Source organism: Macrotis lagotis, chromosome X (assembly GCF_037893015.1).
Source record: "Macrotis lagotis isolate mMagLag1 chromosome X, bilby.v1.9.chrom.fasta, whole genome shotgun sequence".
Taxonomy (NCBI): domain Eukaryota; kingdom Metazoa; phylum Chordata; class Mammalia; order Peramelemorphia; family Peramelidae; genus Macrotis; species Macrotis lagotis.
The window spans coordinates 582,652,407-582,669,783 of NC_133666.1; the positions used below are offsets into that span (position 1 = coordinate 582,652,407).

General features: G+C 33.8%; 1 protein-coding gene across 1 annotated transcript in view; it reads right to left on the reverse strand.

Annotated features, from left to right (window-relative positions):
• Window positions 1–17,377, reverse strand: part of SNTB1 (syntrophin beta 1) — a 320,793-nt gene that overhangs the window by 39,917 nt on the left and 263,499 nt on the right. The gene's annotated exons all lie outside the window — the stretch shown is intronic.

Sequence of the window (17,377 nt, forward strand, 5' to 3'; positions counted from 1 at the left end):
AGGAAGATTCATCTTCCTGAGTTCAAATCTGGCCTCAGACATTTTAAAAACTAGTTGTGTGACCTTGGGCAAGTCACTTAACTGTTTCACTTTCCTCATCTGTAAAATGAGCTGCAGATGAAAATGACAAAACATTCTAGTGTCTCTGCCAAGAAAAACCTCAAAACACAAGAAATCAGAAATGATTGAAAAATGACTGAACAGCAAGAAGGAATTGTTGAAAATGAGGCGTTCAGAACTGAGAAAGACTGGGACAAATAGAACCAGAAGAACAATATATACAATGATGAGTTAGAGTTAGTTCTTGTCCTTTTTTCTTGAAGAGGACTAAAATACATCACTATGTTAGATTCAAGTTACAGTGTGTGTCTGACTGTGGCTATTAGAGTAACATGAGCTCTGAACATTCTACCATAGGTTGAGCACAAATAGTCCATCTGAACTTTTGGGATGGATTCTCTAAATTTGCACATCTTATATTTCTTTTATTAAGTCACTAATGTTGGGTACAAATAGTCCATCTGAACATGTGGGATGGATTCTCTAAACTTGCACATCTCAAATTTCTTTTATTAAGTCACTCTTCCTAATACTAAGCTGAAACATGTCAGCAATCACATCTATGAACTCTTTAGCACTCTGCAGTGGGGGGCGGGGTCCAGTTTAGGAGACTCAAACTCAAATGACTGGGTATTCTCTCATTATCTCTTTATGTATCTTTGACTAATTCTCTCTTATGGATATATAGTCTATCTTTCCCTTCAAGACTCCCATTTTCCTTGATGGGAAAGAGAGAAGCAAAATGAACAGTGGATTAGGAAGTCAGGTAGACCTAAGCATGAATCACGATTTTCACATTTTGTATAATAGTTCTTTAACCATTTTGAGCATTGATTTCCTCATCTGTAAAATGAAGACAATTATAGAAGAGTAGTAACCTCACACAGTTGTTGGCAGACTTATATGAGTTAATATAGGTAAAGATATTTGCAAATCTTAGTGTCAGATAAAACACTATATAAACGTTATCTATTATTGTATCACTAATGTTATATTGTCTGCTTCCAACAGAGGGTCTCATCTTTCCTGTTCTTGCTGCATCTAAAAGCACCTCCAAAACCAAAAGCAAAACAGCTTTTTTTAGTCCTTAATATCTACCCTCACAGGTTAAAGACCTTCCTTATATTGTTTTTAAAAATCTGTGACAATCTTTTTTTTTTTTTTAATTCAGTCTTGGTTCCATGTCTCTGGCTTCATATTTTATATGTACCCTTTTAAAAATGAGAACTCATTAGAAAGTTCCCTGTGAAGCACTATTAGTCTCTCTAGATTTTTCATCTTTCTCAACATGTAATCTTCTGTTATGTCATTAAAACAGCATAGCTTCGTAACTTTCTTGAGCCATCTTTTAGAGTAAATAAAACTTTTTCCATCTTTTCTCTGAAATTTTTAATACTTTCTTAAAACAGGATATATATGATTAGTTACAATTCTTCATATAATGAATTCTAAGATATGTATTCTTATGACTGTAATGAGAAAAGCCTTAAAACACAGTACAGCTCTAAGTTTTTAGTTAGTTATTTTGTAAAGGGATTGGATTTATTTTTATGTAATTTCAAAGGTCAGGACTAAGAACAATGGATGGAGACTTCTAGTTTTCTCCCATCCCTAAATCTATGATCCAATTAATTACATGGTTCGTTGTTATTATTTTTGGTCCTTCATTCTCCAAGAAGACCAATGACATCATGAGGATGATGTCTTGATTTGTGAGTGAATCAGATTTACGTGACGTAGAGCTATGAAAAGTCATCAAACTCACCCTCTCCTCCAGAGTCATCAGAGTCCAGCAGCAAGACAAGAATGAAGACAATTGGTGATGATCCAAGATATTATAGTGAGAGGAAATCAGAACTAGTTAAATGACTGGGCTTAAGAAGTAGCTATGAATGACTCAATGTTGACTTGGTATTAGAACTTCCAGGGATGTCTACTGAGTATGGTCCTGGATTTTAAAATTCAGGACTTGGGTAAAAGGCATGGATGGCATGCTCAGCAAATTTAAAGGTTTATAAAGATTGGAAAGATAGGTGACAAATTTGATCATTGATTTGCTATCCCCCCCAAAACCCCAATACCAACAAAACCTTTATAAGACTAGAAAACTGGGCTGAATCTAAGATGAAATTTAATAGAGGAATTTATAAAATCTTCAAAAGGTTCAAAATCTCAATTTCATGAATGCAGTATGAGGGAGACATAAGGTATATTTTAGTTTAATATGAATATAAAAAGAATTTTCTAATAATTATAGTTGCCCCAAAGTAGAATGGGTTGCTTCTAGAAGAAACATAAAATTAACAAAATTTGTTTCCAGGAAGTTTTAGGTACTATTTTCAGAGATCTTGTAGAAAATAATTTTGTTCTGATGTGGGTTAAATTGGATGGTATCTAAAAATACATTTCAAGTCTGAGATTCTGATTCTCTTGGATTATCTAAAATAATGTGTATATCAATTTGGCTTTTGTATGAACTATACTGATTTTCTTAAAGGAGAGAATGACTGTATTACAAATACCCTCATAATTCTGACTATCTAAGCTACTTGTGGACAAAATTTATTCAGTTGCTGTTTCTTGTCTTTATGTCTTTTTTTAACCTGTGACTGGAGGCAATGTGGTACAATGGAAAGGATGCTCATTTTGGAGTCATAGGAACTTGGTTCATATCACAGGCTTAGCTTAGATCCTAGATATATCCTTTGATATTTTGTGTCCTTGATTGTCAAACTCCTGGAATCTATTTCATCATCTGTAAAAATGAGAGGTTTGGACAATATGGCATTATGGCCATAACCCTAACCTAACCCTAGGTCTAGAAAAATTATGATAATTCTCCCTCTTTGCCTATTATACTCAGACCATTTCCCATCCTTCCTGACTCATCTTCTCTCCATCTGGACCTTTATGTTCCACATAGGACCTCCAGTGAGAGCCATATTGATTAATATATAAGTAAATTTGAGATTTACCTAGCTTAGCAGACCATCCAAGCTACCTGTTTAGGAGATCTTATTATCTGTGATCTTTCCTGCTGACATGAGCACACCCCACTCTCTACCCTTCACAGAGAAAACCATTAGCAATTACTAAATGATCAAAAGCAGTTATGATTACTATTGCATTTGGAAAAGATGACTTTCCTGTGAATTGCCATCCTTGTGTCTTTTCAAACCACAACTCCCTTTCCTTCATTCTCCCCAAATGAATTTCTCCCTATTAGAATTATAAACTCCATGATGGTAGGGGATAGCCTTTTTATGATGCACCTCCAGTGTTTAGCTTATTTGGCAAATAACATTTGCTTAATAAATATATATTTTTTAAAATTCATTCATACATTTGTGTCTAAAAGAGTTCAATTAACTCTACTAAAGATCCAAGTAGGATGAGAAAGAAAGAAAACTACCTGGGTTTAAGGAACAGATTGAAAACCATGGGATCATGAATGTTAGTTATCATCCTATCCCCATGCTGCTATGTGAATTGGAACAATTTGTTTAATGAGCTTTCCCCATCTATGGATTAGCTATGCAAAGCCACTGTATGAGGCTATTGTAAGGATACTTAATTCAATTCTTCATGCATCTGTTATTTCCAGGGCACTCCTTCCATGGATACACATTACAATTCTTGTTGCTATGGCCAAAAAACTCCATTATCTGTCAACCAGCCTTATGATGATGAGCTGCTCTGTCCTTTCAAGAATGTTGTAAGGACAGCTAGAGAGAAGTGATTATCATGCACTTACAAAAATATTACAAAATTACAAAATATAAGTACCATTGAAATGCTAATGAGAATGTGATCTTGCTCAATTATAAACCTGGCAGAGGTCAGTTTTCTCCTTAGTAATGCTATCCTCATCACCATCAGAGAGGATTTATGGAGGAACCACCTAAAAGTGACATGATGCAATAAAGTAAATTAGATAGACACAGCATCTGACTCTGAGGAATCTGAGAGAGATATGTTATTTCAAACAAGTAATTTCATAAAGAAAGCCATATGTAGTAGAAAAAAGCCAGATAGTCTTGGAGACAGGGAGCTAGGTTAGAATCTTGGCTTTTTTAAGATATTCCTTTCCATATTTTTTGGAGGCTGCTTGATTGGACAATGGTTGGTCTATTGGATTTGGGAGTCAGGAGAAACTAACACCTGCTAGCTGTGTGACTCTTGGCAGGTCATTTAACCTCTGTCTACCTCAGCTTCTGCATCTGTAAAATGAGAATAGATGTGTTAAAACTCCAAAGACCTAGCATATATATAAAAATTATTTTGCAAATTTTAAGGTATTTTATGTATTAACTTATTTTTTAGCCTCTTTAAACCTCATTTGAAAGTGTCTGTGTGAGTGTGTGTGTTTGTGTGTATGTTTTGAAATCCATCATAACATAAGAGTTAAAGAATTGACTCCAGAATCAGGAAAACTACTCTGTGACCTTAGGGATTTCACTTCACCTTTGTTGGTGTGTGTAGCCAACTCTTTAATGATTCTTTATTGTCAAATAGATTTTGAATTGTGTGAATAGAGGAATTTTCTATTGAGTATTTCCAGTGTCAAAAATATCCCAAGTCAGGTCCATATTGCATTAAGAACTTCATAGGGCTATTATAATAAATCAAATCAAAGCAGATTGCAATCTGTCAAAAGGATTTCATTCTGTGTGAGTCTTGTCCATGTCTTTTCTTAGAAGGTACTTCGTTAATGTTTCTTGAATAACAGAGTCAATGGATTAGTGTATCTCTCATTTATGCTTCTATGGGATTTTGAGACCAGAGAACATAGATTTGGATGGAACCTTCAAACATATCTATGAAATATAACCAACACCTTATTTAAAAATTTATTTTGTGAATTCTATTCTGAACTAAACAATCAGCAAATAAAATGGAAGTTTCCATATACATTACAGGACAGAAAAAGATGATTGTCCATGAAACTGCAAATCTCTTCTGTATTAAAATAATAATAACAAGCATTTATATAGCATTTTAAGGTTTGCAAAATCCCTTTACAAACATGTCTCTTGATCCTTACTACAGCCCTGGAAGTAGCTTAATGCTTTAAGGTTTCCAAATTTATAATTGATACACACACACACACACACACACACACACACACACACACACACACACACACACATCAGCTAATTTGAGTCTCACAGCAACCTTATACAGTATGTGCAGTTGCTATCCCCATTTTATAGATGAGGAAATTGAGACAAACAGAGCTTAGGTGTCTTATCCAGGATGACACAGCTTGTTCATTATATATTCAAAAAGAAAAATGACTTCATTTCTGCAGCAACCAGATCATTTCTGATAGTCCTGTTTTCTATCAATTGGATCATAGGGTAGAATGATTCTGGTAAAGGCATGTGAGAAGGTTGCTTTGCAAAGCATCACCCTCACTATAATAAACATAATTGTGCAACTCACACCACTATTTGCTTAGTTGCTTAGTGATACCGAAGGACTACAAGTAGTAATAGTGGTAGAAAAAGAAAAGCAACCAATAATTAGTCGTTCTTTTCTTTTTAAAGATACAATTCATTTAACAGATAACTTTTTAAGTGTACACTTCATTCAATAGGTAACTTTCAAAGTGGTATTGCTTTTGGTCTCCTGTTCCCTTCTGCAATAATTAGAAAGATGCTCCAGTAGCCCCTTTCTCTTTCTCCCTTTTCTTATGACAATCTTATCCCTCTCTTCCCATTCCTCCTTCAGAAACAACAACAAAAAGAACAACAAAACTCTCATAAGAAATATGAAACAAAAACAAATGTTCTTATTGGCCATGATAGGAAATGTATCTTATTCTGCATCTTTAGTCCATCAGGATTCTTGCAGAGATTAGATAGTATGCTTCCCTATTGACCTGATGGGATTATGGTCGATCATTGCACTGTTCTTAAGTCATTTAAAGGTGTTTTTTTTTTCCTTTTATTATCTAATTCTTTCATTTTAAAAGTGAATAAAATGAGATATTGAAAAATTAGGTGAGTTTTCCAACATCACATAGCTGTTAAATAGATCTTTAGACTCCTTCCAAAATCGAAATGAAACAAAATAGTTTCATATCTATCTATCTATCTATCTATCTATCTATCTATCTATCTATCTATAGCAATTATCATCATCACCAGCATAGACAATAGTTTATTATTTGTTCACTACCATCTTATGGGATATGTGCTACAGATATTATTCATCCTACTTAATAGATGAAGATACTGAGGCTCAAAGAGGTTATGTGACTTGCTTAAAGTGTCATAGGTGTCAGAGGCAGGAACTGAATATACATTTTCCTGACTCCAAATTCAGTTCTCAGTCCACAATAGCATACTATTTATCAAAAAACAAAGCAAAACAAGAACATAGTGCTTTAAGTTTCCAAATTCACATTCATATATATATATATATGTGTGTGTGTGTGTGTGTGTGTGTGTGTATGTATATATACATATATATATATGCATATGTATACATGTATGTATATAACCTGATTTGAGTCTCACAACAACCTTGTCCAGTAGGTATAATCATCAATTTTTTTTTTTACTTAAGGCAATGGGATTAAGTGGCTTGCCAAAGGCCACACAGCTAGATAATTATTAAGTGTCTGAGATCGGATTTGAACCCAGATACTCCTGACTCCAGGGCCAGTGCTCTATCCACTGCACCATCTAGCTGCCTATCATCAATATTTTTTATAAAGATGAGCGTGGTTAAATGACCTGCCCAGAGTCATACAAAATAAGCCTCTGAGATGAGATTCAGATCTAGGTCGTGCTGACTTCAAGCTTTCCATTTACCCTTCCAATATTTCCATGTTGCCCCTCTAAGCTAATGTCTATGGGGAACCAAGCTGACTGAGGGAACCATGATTAACTGAAGGCTTCATGATTTTCCTTTGCCTATAGCTGCATTTATCCCCCACGGAATTGTCCAGTGACTCTCATTTATCTTCAGGGTCAAATATTAAATCCCTTGTCAGAGTCTCCAGAACAACGAACCTTGCTTCCCACAATAATAACTCATTTTGGAACCAAACCATGTGCTACAAAGGACCAGAGAATCTTAACCAGAGACTTTGCCATGATCATCAGCCAGCAAAGAAAGTTGTTTGTGTACTTTCACCTCTTTAGGAGGGTTCCCAAAGTTACAGTGGAAATTTGGCAACAGCTAATACTAGGAGGCTTGGGTCCTCATTTCCCTCCATGACCCATGGGTAACTCAAGAGATCAGTTAAAAAGATGCTCATTTCTGACAACCTCATCATTCCATCACCATCATCATCATGAGGACAGAGAAGCACAGAGACATTAAGCAATGTGCCTGGGGTTACCCAACATTCAAATGGCAGGCTGGATTAGTGTTCAGAAGCCTGTAAATTTCTAATCTGACTGTGTTTGCCAACCTGGAACCTCAGGGGAATGACGTAGGACTAAACAGCTGACTATAATAAAGCACATTGGAAATGCTCTAGCCTTGTATTCTGCCAAGCAAATAGCAGTATTGTAACTGTGGGTCTCATTTGATTGTCTTTCATATGGCTAATAGAGATGTATGATAACAAGCAGTAATTTCACACTTAAATGGCCAGGCCAGGTGATTATGTCTAGAGTAATGGAATGTATTGCTGGGGTGATTCCTTCATGTTTATATATTGGATCCTGAATCTTTTTATGTTTCATCATTTTTACCGCAGGATACTGTATCAGGCATACACTAGAGAGTTTCACATTTTCCTTGGGCAGCAGATCAAGGAATTGAGTTTTTGGCTGTCTCTATGATTTGAAGAAGAGCCAAATTAGTGATCTTGTACAAGATGCAATATGACTTCTTGAGATCTCAAATTCACTCTCCAGATTTTGACTCTGTATTTCTTTACTCACAAGATATTAACTGAAGTATCTGATTTTAGTACTTATATTCTATTGAAGGAGAAATGTACATGTACAAGAACATTCAAGAGAAGTCAGCAAACTAGGCCCATGAATCAAATTTCATCTACTACCTATTTTTGCATGGCTGGTGAGCTAAATGATTTTTATATTATTATTATTATATAATGTTTCAATGGTTTTATTTATTTCACATTGTATCATTGTATTTGACCCTTAGGTCATAGTTTTCAGACCCTTTATATATATATATATATATATATATATATATATATATATATATATATATATGTGTGTGTGTGTGTGTGTGTGTGTGTGTGTGTGTGTGTAATTTATGTGGTACAGATATGAGATAAGTTTTTATTGGATGGGAAAATAGTAGGGCGAAAATCAAAGGCTTCAAAGAGATAATGGCATTTAAGTTGAGTTTTTTTTAATGTTATTTTATTTTTTCAATTATATGCAAAAAAGAGTTTTATTTACCTTTTGGTTTAGATTTCTGATTTCACTGATGTTGGAATTGCTCTCTTTATCAAGGTAGCTTGGCACCTGCTCTACAATTTACAGTCTTAGGGAGTTGTCTGGGTCAACCAAGCTCACACAATTAGTCTATACAAGTGGCAGGCCCTAATCTCAGATCTTCCTAACTCTGTTCACTTCATCAAGCTCCATTTCTAAATAAATATTCTTGATGGTTCAGGATTATCATTATAGATATCTTCTTATATTTCAACATGTATAATCATGTTCAACATTTCTATATTAGTCATGTTGTGAAAGAAGAATTAGAAATAGAGAAAAAAACATGAGAGAGAAAAAAACACAAAAAACAGTTTTAAAAAGTGAGCATAGTATGCTTTGCTTGGCATTCAGATGCAATAGTTTTTTTTTTTTTTCCTGGACATGGATAGCATTTTCCATCACCAGTCCTTTATTAATTGTTATTGAAACCTGAACTGCTGAGAGGATCTAAATTCATCATAGATGATCATCTCACAATGTTGCTGTTAATATGTACAATGTTCTAATTTTTCTCACTTCAATCAGCATCAGTTAATTCTGAACAAGCTTTTCTGAGGTCTGACTGCTCTTGATTTCTTTTAAACAATGGTACTCCATCATATTAATAAACCATAATTTGTTCAGCCATTACCCTCAATTTCCTATTCTTTGTCACTCCAAAAAGAACTGTTATAAATAATTTTGTACATGTGGGTCTTCCCCCCCACACCTTTTTTATAATTTCTTTGGTTTACAGACCTAGTAGTGACAATGCTGCATCAAAAGATATGCACGGTATTGACCTTTGGGCTTAATTCCAAATTGTCCTCCAGAATGGTTTTATCATTTCACAGCTCCACCAACAGTGCATTAGTGTCCCAGTTTTCCCACATCCTCTCCAGAATTGATCATTTCCCCTTTTTTTGTCATTTTACTCAATCTGATAGGTATCAGAGTTGTTTTAATTTGCATTTTTCTAATCAATAATGATTTAGAGAATTTTTAATATGACTATAAGATAGCTTTAATTTCTATTCATATTCCTGAACCATTTATCAACAAGTATTCTTATGAATTTGACTCTGTTTTTGCTACATTTTAGAAATGAGTCCTTTATCAGAAATACTATTATGATGATTACTTCCCAGTTTTCTACATTTGTTTTATTTGTGTAATCAAAGTTATCCATTGCATTTCATAATGTTCTCTATCTCTTGTTTGGTCATAAACTCCTTCCCTCTCCATAGATCTAACAGATAAACTATTTCTTGTTCTCCTAATTCACATTATGGTATCACCCTTTATGTCTAAATCCTACCCATTTCAACCTTATCTTGGAATGAAGTTTAATATGTTGGCCTATGCCTAATTTCTGCCATATTACTTTCCAGTTTTCCTAGAATTTTTGTCAAATAATGAGTTCTTGTCCCAGAAATAAAGTCTTTGGGTTTATTAAAAGATTACTCTAGTTGCTTACTACTATTTTTTAGACCCAATCTATTCCACCAATCCACTTATTCAGTACCAGACTGTTTTGATGACTACTACTTTATAATATACTTTCAGATCTGGTAAGGCTAGGTCATCTTCCTTTGAAGTTTTCTCCATTAATTCCCTTGGTACTCTTTACCTTTTGTCCCCAGATGGATTTTGTTACTATTTTTTCTAATTCTGTAAAATAATTTTTTGGTAGTTTGATTGATATGGTGAATAAATAATTTAATATGCATGGATTGTCATTTTTATTATATTAGCTTGGCCTACCCATCAGCAAATGACATTTCTTCAGTTGTTAAGATCTGACTTCATTTGTGTGAAAAATGTTTTGAAACATGTTCATTTAGTTTCTGAGTTTCTCTTGAAGATAGGTTCTCAAGTATTTTATGTTATTTATGGTTATTTTAAATGGAATTTCCTTTTCTCTATCTCTTGCTCTTAGACTTTATTGATTATATACAGAAATATGCTGATGATTTTTGTGGGTTTATTTTATATCCTGCTACTTTGCTAAAGTTAATTGTTTCAAGTAGTTTTTAGTTGATTTTCTAGGATTCTCCAAGTATACCATCATATCATGTGTAAAGAGTGAGTTTTGTTTCATCATTGCTTATTCTAATTCTTTCAATATCTTTTCTTCACTTATTGCAAATGCTAACATTGGTTTTTTTTTAATATTTTATTTCTTCATTTTCCAAACTACATGCATTGTTAGTTTTCAACTTTCATTTTTTTGTATAAAGGAAACATTTCTAATACTATATGAAATAATAGTGGTGATAATGAACAACATTGTTTCACTTCAGATCTTATTGGAAATGCTTGCAGCTTAAACCCCATTACATATAATGCTTGCTGATGGTTTTAGATAGATAATAGCTTATCATTTTAAGGAAAAATCCATTTGTTCTTCTGTTCTCTAGTGTTTTAATAGGAATGAGTGGAAAATAGTATGGCAAAAACTAGGCATAGATCCACATTTCACTCCTTAATACTAAAATAAGGTCAAAATGGGTTGAGGATTTAGACATAAAGAGTAATACCAAAAAATAGACCTAAAAATATTCCATCTATGTGATTTATGGAAAATGGATAAATTTATGACCAAAGAAGAATTAGATCATATTATAAACTACAAAATGAATGATTTTAAGTATATTGAATTAAAGAGGTTTTGCACTAATAAAATCAATGATGCCAAAATTAGAAGAAAAGCAGAAAGCAGGGAAACAATCTTCACAACCAGTAGTTCTGATAAAGGTCTCATTTCTAAAATATATAGAGAATTACATCAAATTTATAGGGTCACAAGTCCTTTCCCAATTGATAAATGGTCAAAGGATATGAACAGACAGTTTTCAAATGAAGAAATTAAAGCTATATATAATCATATGAAAAATGCTCCCAATCACTATTGATTAGAGAAATGCAAATTAAAACAACAAGGTATCATTTCACACCTATAAGATTAGCCCAGATGAGGAAAAGGGAAGATGATCAGTGTTGCAGAGGTTGTAGAAGGATTGGGACATTGATGCATTGCTGGTGGAGTTGTGAACATATCAAACCTTTCTGGAGAGCAATATGGAACTATACCCAAAGAACAATAAAACTGTACATACCCTTTGACCCAGGAAAAAGTCCCATGTTCCAAAATATTCATAACAGCTCTTTTTGTAGTGGCAAAGAATTGGATATTGAGGGGATGCCTATCAATTGGGGAATAGCTAAATAAGTTATGGTACATGAATACTATGGAATATCATAGTTCTATAAGAAACCATGAATGGTTGGACTCTAAAGAAGCATGGAATGAATAACTTGTCGGATCTGATTCTGAGCAAAGTGAGTAGAGTCAAGAGAACATCAACAACATCATGAGATGAACAACCTTAATGGATGTAACTCCTCTCAACAGTCCAGAGAGCTAGGACAACTGCATTAGACTGGTTGTGGACTATATTATCCCCAACCAGAGGAAGAAAAACAAAAGAAAACAAAACACACTGGGGAAAAAAAACACCCTTATTGAATCTGATGAACGTGTTATAAGAAATACCTCTTATGTACTTCTTTCCCTTAATCCTAATTCCTCATGCCAAATATGACTATATTGTAAATATGTTTAACAAAATATGTATGTAAAATGCTAACCTGATTTGTTCCCCACTGAGGGGAGAGGGGTGGAAAGGAAGGGTGGAGGGAAATTTTGTAACTTGGAAATATGCAAGAACATATGAAAGAAAATAAAAAAATAAAAAAAGGAAAGAATGCTAAATTTTGTCAAAAATCTTTTCAGCATCTTTTGAGATAATCATATGATTTCTGTTAAATTTGTTATTGATATGGTCAATTATTCTGATTGTTTTTGATCCATTCCTGAATTCTTGTATAAATCCTACCTGATCCTAGTCTATTATCCTACTGATTATTTGTTGCAATCTCTTTGCTAATAGTTTATTTTAAATGTTTGCATTAATATTTATTAGGGAAATTTGTCAATAATTTTCTTTGTTGAGGCTCTTCTGGTTTAGGTATCAGTACTATATTGGTGCCATAAGATTAATTTGGAAGAATTCCTTCACCTATATTTTCAAATGGTTTACATAGAGTTGGAATAAATGGTTTACGTAGAGTTGGAATTCATTGCTCTTTTAAAGTTTGGAAGAATCCTCTTGTAAATCCTTCTGGCCTTGGAGATTTTTTTCTTAGGAAGTTCATTGATGGATAGTTCAATTTCTTTTCTAAAATGGGTTATTTAAATATTTTATTTCCTCTTCTGCTAATCTGAAAAATTTATATTTTTGTACATGAATATCCATTTTACTTATTATTGTCAGATTTATTGGTATAATTGGGCAAAATAGCTCCTAATTATTACCTTAATTTTCTCTTCATTGGTGGTGAGTTCACCCTTTTTGTCCTTGATATCAGTAATTTGGTTTTCTTCTTTCTTTTTTAAAAACAAATTATGCAAACATTCATCTATTGGGTTTTTTCCCATAAAACCAACTCAGTTTTATTTATTAATTCAATAGTTTTCTTACTATTGATTTTATTTATTTTTTCTTTGATTTCCATAATTTCTAACTTGGTATTTAATTGGGAATTTTTAATTTGGATTTTTCTTGTTTAGTTATATGCCCAATTCATTTATTTCCTCATCCCTATTTTATTCATGTAAGCATTTAGAAATATAAAAATTTCTCCTAATAACTGCTTTGGTTGCATCCCACAAGTTTTGTTATAATGCCTCATTATTTTCTTTGTCTTGATGGAATTATTATTACTATGATTTGTTGTATGATCCACCCCTTCTTTAAAATTAGTTTATTTAGTTTCCAACTTATTTTAGTTTATCTTTCTGTGGCCCTTTATTACATGTAATTTGTATTGCATCATGATCTGAAAAGGGTGCAGTTAATAATTTTGCCTTTCTGCATTTGATTATGAAGTTTTTAATGCCCTAATACATAGTTAATTTTTGTATGGATACCATGTAACAGTGAGAAGAAAATATATACCATTTTATCCTCATTCAATTCTCTACAGAGGTCTAATATCTAATTTTTTGAAAATTCAATTCACCTTCTCAACTTTCTTCTTTATTTTGTGATTGAATTTATCTAATTCTGAGACAGGGAATAAAACAAATACAGTTTTACTGTCTATAACTCATTTAGCCTTTCTTCTAAAAATTTGGATGCTATCCTACTTGGTGCATATATATGTAATATTGATATTATTTCATGTCTATGGTACCTTTTTAGGAAGATGTAATTTGATTTCTTATCCCTTTTAACTAGATTTATTTTTGCTTTTGCTTTGTCTAAGATCAGGATTGCTACTTCTATTTTTTTTATTTCAGTTTAAGTATAATATATTTTGCTCTATCCTTTTACCTTTACTCTGTATCTCTCTGCTTCAAATGTGTGTTTCTTGTAAATAATATATTGTAGGATTCTGTTTTTTTAAGCCACTCTGCTATCCATTTCTCTTTTATGGGAGAGTTTATCCCATTCACATTCACAGTTAAGTTTACAAATTCTGTATCTCCTTCCATCCTAATTTCCCCCTCTTTGTACTTTTCTTTTCTCTTTCACCTTACCCCACTGCTGCCTTCAAGCTGCCTTCCTTTCTATCAATACCTCCCTCCCCTTTCTTTACCCTTTCCTCTCCTACTTCCCGGTAAGGTAGGATAAACTTCTAAACCCAACGGGGAACACATGCATTTCCCTCTAGGAACAACATCTGAAAGTAAGATTCACCCCTCTCTTCTTTCCCTCTATTATTCGAGGTACTTTTTAACCTCATCATGTAGTGTTATTTACCCTCTTCTGTCTTTGCCTTCCTCTCCCAAAATTATCCTTTTTTTCCATGTCTTAAAAATTCAGGAGGATCTGAGTTCAAATTTGGTCTCAAGCAGTTACTAGCTGTGTGATTTTGGGCAGATCACTTCACCCTGATTGCCTCCCATCCTAGGTCATCTCCAGAATCCTGATTCATATCTAGCCACTGGACTTAGATGACTCTGGAGGAAAAAGTGAGCCTAGTGACATAGGACAAGAACCCCCCCCTCCCCCTCACTCAAATCCAATTACTGAGCAAATCTTGGCATCACTTCTCTGATGTCATGGTATTCTTTGAGAACAAAGGAAAATATCATCATCATCAATTGTTTTATACCCATCTTATACACACACCCTCTAAGTATACTCCTTTCAACTCTCCTAATTGGGAATACATTTCTTGAGTTACAAATTCATAATAATCAATTTATACCTATACTTTCTAAATATACTCCTTTCAATTGTCCTAACACAATTCTCAAGAGTTATTACAATCAATTCATACCTAGACTCTCTATCTAAGCATGCTCCATTCAACTATCCTAATACAAATATAATTCTCAAGAGTTACAAGCATTATCTACCCATATAGGGATATAAACAATTTAGTCTTATTGACTTTTTTCCTGTTTACTTTTACACACATCTCTTGAGTCTTGTATTTGTAGATCAGATTTTCTGTTCTGTTCTATTCTTTTCATCAGGTAACATTGAAAGTCCTCTATTTCATTTACTATCCACCTTTTTCCCTGAAAGAATATCCTGAATTTTGAAAGGTAGTTGATTCTTGTTTGTAATCCAAGATCTTTGCCCTCTGTAATATCACATTCTATACACTCTGATCCTTTAATGTTGAAATTGATAAATGCTGTATAATCCTGTGTGTGTTTGCTTGGTATTTGAATTGTTTCTTTTTGGCTGCTTGCAGTATTTTTTTCGATAGCTGATCATTCTGAAATTTGGCCTCAGTTTTGGCCTTATTTTGGGATCTTTTTCTGAAGCTAGCTGATTAATGGATTCTTTCCAGGATTATTTTTTCTTCTTGTTCTAGAATAATAGGGCAGTTTTCATTGGTAATTTTCTAAATGATATTGTCCAGGCTCTTTTTTTACAGTGGCTTTCAGGGAGACCAATAATTCATGAATTACCTCTCCTACATTTATTTGATAGGTCAGTCACTTTTTTTAAGAGTTGCTTTACATTTTCTTCTATTTTTCTAATCTTTCAGTTTTGCTTGATGGATTCTTGTTGTCTCATAGAGTTAATCATTTCTACTTGTCTGATTCTAATTTTTAAGTATTTATTTTCTACAGTTAGCTTTTGTGTTTCCTTTTCAATTTGGCCAATTTTACTTTTAAAGGTATTATTTTCTTCAGTCAAATTTTCATAATTCTCCTGTATGACTTTCATTTCTTTTCTTAATTTTTCTTCTTTCTCTCTTTTTTTGTTTTTTTAAAGCATCTTTGATCTCTTCCAAGAGACCTTTTGTGAATTTGAGACCAATTCATTAAAACCCTTTTGAAGCGTCATATGTAGGCATTTTGTCACTTTTTTTGCTCTTCTGAAATGGCCATTTTGATCTTCCTTATGGTTAGGGCTCTTTTTGGTGTTTTGCTTACTTTGAAAGTTGATCTCTGCTCCTGGGGCAGAGTGGGCACAGCTCCAACTTTTTTGTGCTGGTGACCAGAAATCTGGTGCCTGGCTTTCTGTACTAGCATTTCAGGTGCTCACCCTGCATTAGGGTAATACAACTCAGACTTGTCTGTTGCACCAATATTCAGGGTTTGGAGCAAGCCTTCTTCATTGGGTCTGGGGCCCTCATTGCTAATCTGTGCTGTGGCTAAGAGACTCCTGCTAACTTTCCAGTTCACCTGCCTATCCTGGGCTGCACTTCCCTTTTATGCATCTGAGACAGACCTTTCCTTATGTTCCTTCAATGTATCTTGAGCTGAAAAGTTGTTTCACTTTCTCTTTTTGTGGGTTCTGTTGTTTTGGGCTTCATTTAAAGTTGTTTTGAAGAAACTCTGGGAGTTTCCTAGCTTCTCTCCACCATCTTGGTTCTGCTCCCTTACAACTTAAATTGAGTTTTAAAAGAAAGTAGAAATTCTAAAAGATGGAAGTGAGGAGGGAGAGAATTCCAGTCATGGGGAGCAGCACAGGCCCTTAAGCCCAGAGATGGGAGAGTCATGTGCTAGAAATGGAGCTGAATGGCCTAAATAATGCACAAATGAGAAATGGCTAAAAAGGATTCTATTTGATTCAGAGGAATGACATGGTCAGAATTGCATTTCAGGAATATCACTTTGGCAACTTGGCATAGGATGTACTGGAGAAAATAGAGATTTGAGGCAAGGGACATTGACTATGTGAGTGAAAAGAAGGGGACAAATGAAGGAGATAGTAGAAGTTCTTCATATCAAGTTGAAATCTGTCCCTTTGCCCCTTCCAAATGCTGCTCCTAGTTCTGTTCTTGAGAGCCACACAGCAAAGACTAAACATTTTTCCTATATGCCAGTCCTTCATATAGTAGTATATTACTAGTATAACCTTCCTTGTCATCCAAGTCTTCTCCCAGATAAATATCCCCAGTTTCTCCCCTGATCCTCATGTGATTTGGTCTTGAGTCTTCCCACTATCCTGACTACTTTCTTCTGATCATTCTCGTAACTTTTCTGTGCTCTTTCAGAATTAACTAAAACACACCAGAAACCTAGAATCATAAAGTTAGAAATGGAAGGGTCCTCAGAGGTCATTGAGTCTAATTCATTTGACAGAAAAATTTTGGAGGCATAGACTGGTTAAATGATGTACCAAGAATGTATAAATAATAAATAGGAAAAAAAAAGTGAGATTCAAATTCAGGACCCCCGATTCAAAACCCAGTGGTCTTCCTACTGTACCATGTCTCTATTTCATAGAATCATAGACTTTTAAAAGACCTTTAAGCAAATATTCTCATTTAAAAAAAATTAGATGAGACTCTATAGAGCAAAGAAATGGAATGATTTGTCCAGGATAAACCATATAGTAAACAGCAGGACTCAGATTCAAACATGA